The sequence below is a fragment of the Equus asinus genome, chromosome 5 (assembly GCF_041296235.1).
Source record: "Equus asinus isolate D_3611 breed Donkey chromosome 5, EquAss-T2T_v2, whole genome shotgun sequence".
Classification (NCBI taxonomy): Eukaryota; Metazoa; Chordata; class Mammalia; order Perissodactyla; family Equidae; genus Equus; species Equus asinus.
In genome coordinates this window covers 90,235,539-90,242,096 of record NC_091794.1, presented here as the reverse complement: position 1 = coordinate 90,242,096, position 6,558 = coordinate 90,235,539, and positions in this window count along the sequence as shown.

Here is a 6,558-nt window from a genome sequence, read left to right as displayed (position 1 = left end):
GGCTAAAAAAGAAGAGAAAATTAAACGCAAAGTATGTAGGAAAAAATAAATAATGGATAAAGGTGGATAAAGTTCTAATTCCTGGGGAAGTAGTGTAGCATGGTGACTTAATTAACAATACCGTCCTGTGTATCTGAAATTTGCTGAGAGAGTAGATCTTAAAAGTTCTCATCACAAGAAAAAAACTTTGTAACTATGTGAGGTAATGGATGTTGACTAAACTTATTGTGGTGATCATTTCACAATATATACATAAATCATTGTACATGTAAAATTAATACAATGTTATATGTCAACTGTATCTCAATAAAACTGGATAAACTAAAAAAGGAAATGATAAAAAATGGAAAACAAATAATATAGAATAATAACAAGTCAAAAGTTGGTTCTTTGAAAACATTTATAAAATGGATAAACCACTGGCAAGAATGAAAAGAAAATAACCAAATATTACCTATATCAGGATGCAAGAGGGGATATCGCTCTAGATCCTATACACGAAATGGACAATAAGGAAATATTACGACTGCTTCAGTCAACAGATTCAACAACTGACAAAAAATGGACAAATTCCTTAAAATACGCAATTTAGCAAAACCAAGATAGAAAGAAATGGGAAACCTAATTAGCCCTATGTCAGTTAAAGAAATTGAATTTGAAATTTAAAAAACACTCTAACAAAGATTACTCCAGGCCAGCTCAAATGGCTTTACTGGGACATTCTATGTAAGGAAAAACAATGCCAATCTTACACAAACTCTGTCAGAAAATGGAGGCAGAGGACCACCTCCCAATTTATTTTGTAAGGCTGGTACAAACCTAATCCCCAAATCAGATAAAGATATTACAAGAAAAATTACACACCAAATCCATGAACAGTCTCAGAAATCCTTCACAAAATGTTAGCAAATTGCATTAATTATACATAAAATGAATAAAACATCATGACCAGGTGGGATTAATTCCAGGAATATAAGATCGGTTTATCATTTAAAAATCAAGAATTGTAATTCACTATACTAACGTACAAAAAGATAAAAATCACAAAAATAAATATTTTGTGATAAAAATCACAAAATAATCTCAAATGCAGAAAAATCATTTTACAAAAATGAACACCTCAGCAGACTAGGAAAAGAAGATAACTTTTTTTTAAAGATTGGCACCTCAGCTAACATCTGTTGCCAATCTTCTTCTTTTTTTCTTCTTCTTCTCCCCAAAGCCCCCCAGTACATAGTTGTATATTTTAGTTGTAGGTGCTTCTAGTTGTGGCATGTGGGATGCTGCCTCAGCGTGGCCTAATGAGCGGTGCCATGTCCACGCCCAGGATCCGAACCGGCAAAACCCTGGGCCGCCAAAGCTGAGTGTGAGAACTTAACCACTCGGCCACGGGGCCTGGCCTCAGAAGATAATTTCTGATAAAAAGCACTTATAAAAAAAATCTACAAAAAGCTGTAAAAGCTAACATCATACTTCATGGAGGAATAGTGAATAGATTGTCTCTAAGATTCCCTAAGGCAAACACTTTATTCTTACCACTTTTATTCAGCGTTGTACTGAAAGTTCTGTTCAGTTCAATAAGGCAAGAAAAAGAAATACAAGGCATAAGACTGGGGGAGAAAAAGTGAAATTGTCCTTGTTCCACACCACATGATTGCGTACATGGTAAATCCTATGGGGTCTACTCCCTCCCTCTCCCTCCAAAAAACCTTACTAAAATTAAAAGTGAATTTAGCAAGGTCACAGGATATAAAGTTAATATGTAAAAATCATTTTTTTAGTATACTAGCCACATTCAATTGGAAAATGAAATAAAAACACTATTTACAATAGTAAATATAGAGTCAATGGGTTTTTTACCACGGTGCCAAGTTAATTCAATGGGGAAAGAAAAGTCTTTAAAACATGACGCTGGAGCCACTGGGTATCCATATGGAAAAAAAAAGAACCCCAATCCATAACATTTTCCATAAACTAAAATTAATTTGCCATGGATGATAAACCCAAATGAAAAAGCTAGCACCATGAAGAGTCTAGAAGAAAATACAGAGAATATGACCTTGAGGGTGGCGAAAGTTCCTTAGAACCCAAAAGCACTCTCCATAAAAGAAAAAATTATAGATTGGACTTCATCAAAATGAAAAATTTGTGCTCTTGAGACATCTTTAAAAAAAGAGGAGGATTGGCAGCTGATGTTAGCTCAGGGCTAATCTTCCTCAAAAAAAAAAAGATCCATTCTATGGGGCCAGCCCCATGACCGAGTGATTAAGTTCGCGAGCTCTGCTTCCTCGGCCCAGAGTTTCGAAGGTTCGGATCCTGGGCGCGGACATGGCACCGCTCATCAGGCCACGCTGAGGCGGCATCCCACATGCCACAACTAGAAGGACCCACAACTAAAATATACAACTATGTACCGGGGCTATTTGGGGAGAAAAAGCAGGGGAAAAAAAAGAAGATTGGCAACAGTTGTTAGCTCAGGTGCCAATCTTTAAAAAAAAAAAATCCATTCTAATGGTATCCCTCTTTTAGTCAGCTTGTTTGCCATGTGCATTCAATGTACTTACTGATATAGTTGCATTTAGGTCTACCATCTTGCTATTTGTGGTTTTTTGGTCTCATCTCTTCTTCGTTCATTTATTCCTCCATTATTTTCTTCTTTTGGATAATCAAGTTGTTTTTATTATTCTATTTTTTCCCCTCTATTAGGTTCTAGTTATACATTTTTGCAAAATTCTTTCAGGGGTTACTCTAGAGATTTTAGTATGCATCTTTGACTTATTACCATGTCTTAGTTCAGGCTCCTCTAACCAAACACCATGAATTGGGTAGCTTCAACAACAGAAATTTATTTCTCACAGTTCAGGGGCTGGGAAGCCCGAGATCAGGATGCCCGTATGATTGGGTCCTGTGAGAGCTCTCTTCCTGGTTTGCAGACAGCTGTGCTCTTGCTGTGTCCTCACATGGCAGAGAGAGGAAGCAAGCTGTCTTGTGTCTCTTCTTTTAATCCCATTATGAGGACTCTACCCTCATAACCTAATTACTTCCCAAAGACTCTATCTCTAAGTACCATCACACTGGAGATTAGAGTTTCAGTATATGAATTGGGGGGAGGGAGTTGGATACAAACGTTCAGTCCACATCGCAGTGTTACAAACTTGTTAATATTAAATTAAGATGTTTACCATTGTTTTAACAAGGCAAGAACATTACAACAGTTCAAGTCCACTTACTCCCTTCCCCCATTTGTGTTATTTTTGTATGTTTTACGTCTACGTGTGTTATAAACCCTACAAGACATTTCTATTACTGTTTTATTAGTCCATTCTTTTGTGTTTACCCACATATTTGTCCTTTCTACTGCCCTTTATTGCTTCCAGAAGGTATGTGCTTTCATCTGGGATCATTTAACCCCAGCCTAAAGAATTTCCTTTAATATTTCTTATAGTACAGGCCTGCCAGCAATGCATTTTCTCAGCTTTTTCTTTGTACAAAAATGTCTTTGTTTCACCTTGATCCTTAAAGGATTTTTCCTCCCCCGTATAGAGTTCTAGATTAGCAGGGGGTTTTCGTTTTTGTTTTTTTCATTTCTGAACTTTACAAATGTCGTTACATTGTCTTCTGGATTCTTAGTTTCTGTTGAAATGTAGGTGTCGGGCTTGTTGTTGCTTTAAAGGTAATGTGTTTTCTTTTATCTAGTTGCTTTTAAGGTTTTCTTTCTGCTTCAGTTTTCAGTGGATGACAATGATATATGTAAATGTGGGGGGTTTTTTTGGTCTTTATCCTACTTGGGTTTCACAAAACTTCTTGAATTTGTGGGTTGATGTCTTTCAACAGTTTTGGAAAATTATAAGCCATATCACTTCAAATATTGCTTCTGCCCCAATTCTCTTTCCTCCCCTTCTGGGATTCCAGTTACAAAATGTTAAACCTTCTGACTATGTCCCATATATCTCTTATGCTGTGCTCCTGCTAATTTTTTTCTGTGTTTCAGTTTGGATATTTTCTATTGAACTGTCTTCAAGTGTGCTAATCCTGTCTTTTGTCCTTCTGCTGTGCCCTGTTTTCTGTTAAACACACCCAATAAGTTTTTTTAAATTATTTTATTGAAGTCATTGTGTAAATTTATACACAATTTATGACTGTGCAAATTTCAGGTGTACACTATATCAGTTTCTGTATAGACTGTATTGTGCTCACCACGTGTTCAACAGTCTTGCTTTTGTCTGTCACAGTACGTATGTGTCCCTTTGTCCCTCTTGCCCTCCCTCTAACCCCTTCCCCTCTGGTACCCACCAATCTGTTCTCCTTATCCGTGTGTTTGTTTATCTTCCACATGTGAGTGAAATCATACAGTGTTTATCTTTCTCTGTCTGGCTTATTTCACTTAGCATAATACCCTCAAGATCCATGCATGTTATCACAAATGTCACAATTTTGTCTTTTTATGGCTGAGTAGTATTCCATTGTATATCTATACACCACATCTTCTTTATCCATTCATCCGTTGATGGGCACTTGGGTTGCTTCCACATCTTGGCTATTGTGAATAATGCTGCAATGAACATAGGGGTGCATCTCTTTGACTTGCTGATTTCAAATTGAGTGGGTAGCTGGGATACCACTCAATACCCAGTAGTGGGATAGCTGGATTGTATGGTATTTCTATTTTTATTTTTTTGAGAATTTTCCATACTGTTTTCCATAGTGGCTGCATCAGTTTGCATTCCCACTAGCAGTGTGTGAGGGTTCCCTTTTTTCTACATCCTCTCCAACATTTGTTATTTCTTGTCCTGTTAAATATAGCCATTCTGACAGGTGTAAGGTGATATCTCATTGTAGTTTTGATGTGCCTTTCCCTAATAATTGGTGGTGTTGAACATGTTTTCATGTGCCTGTTGGCCATCTTAAATACGCCCAATAAGTTCTTAACTTCAGGTGTTGTATTTCTCCATTCTAGAATATTTGATTATTTTAAAAAATATATTCTACTTCTCTATTGACATTATCTATTTTTTATCCACTTTGTCAGTCTTTTCTTATGTGTTCTTTAACATATTATCAAAATTATTTTAAAGTTCTTGTCTGCTAACTCCAATATGTAGATCGCTGTGGTTCTGACACTATTGTCTATTTTTTCTCTTGATTATCAGTCATGTTTTCCTGCCTCTTTGTATGTCTAGTCCTCTCCAATACCTGATATTGTTCAAATTGTAAATTATCCCAATGTGATGAGTGTGTAGTGGCATCTTATTCTGATCTTAATTTGCATTTCTCTAATTACTAGTGAGGTTGAGCACATTTTCATATGTTTATTGGTCATTCGGTTTTCCTCTTTTGTGAATTGCCTATTCAAGTATTTCCCCATCATTTAATTAGATTGTCTATTTCTTATTAATTTCTAGGTGTATATAAATTGCTACATTTTCCCAATGACTCAATCCATTTATCATTATACAGTTATCTTTTCTGTTTCTAATAGTGCTTCTTGCCTTAAAGTCCGCTTTGTCTGATATTAAATATATATATGGTTAGTAGACCCCATGCAGAGAGGAATTCCACTTCCCTTAACTGATTTGGAAGTTATTCTCTCTGTTTTTATTGTTTTACTGGTTATCCTAGAGATTATAATCTGCACACTTAACTTGTTCAAGTCTAGAGTTAATCAACATATTTACTCTACTCCAAGATGCAAGAATTCGTCATTTTATTGTGATTCACTTTATTGGTTTCACAGATAGTGTGTTTTTTACAAGACCCTCCACCAGCAAAACGATTATGACTTGCTGAAGGCTCGGATAATGGTTAGCATTTTTTAGCAATAAATTATTATTATTTAAGATTTTATTTTTTCCTTTTTCTCCCTAATGTCCCCCAGTACATAGTTGTATATTCTTCATTGTGGGTCCTTCTAGTTGTGGCACGTGGCACGCTGCCTCAGCTTGACGAGCAGTGCCGTGTCCGCGCCCAGGATTCAAACCAACGAAACACTGGGCCGCCTGCAGTGGAGCGCGCAAACTTAACCACTCAGCCATGGGGCCAGCCCCAGCAATAAATTATTTTTTAATTAAAGTATGTACATTGCTTTTTTAGACATAATGCTATTGCACAGCTAATAGACTACAAGATAGAGTAAATATAACTTTTATATGGACTAGGAAACCAAAAGATTTGTGTGACTTGCTTTATTGCAATATCCACTTTATTGTAGTGGTCTGGACTCGAACCCACAATATCTCTGAGGATGGCTATACAAAAACATTACAATAATTTAATCCCATTTTCTCACCTTCTGACATCATTTTTGTTACCTATTTTAATTATATATTGTTTTCTGTTTTAAACACCACAAGACATTATTATTTTTTCCTATCGTCATGCTTCATTTAGATTTGCCCACATATTTGCCATTTCATTACTCTTCATTCTTTCCAGCATTTCTGACCTTCTGTCTGAGCTTTTTTTCTTTCTACCTGATGTCTGCGGATGGCACACTCGTTCACTTTTTGTCTGAAAATGTATTTATTTCATCTTCATATTTAAAGGATTTTTCATTGAGTA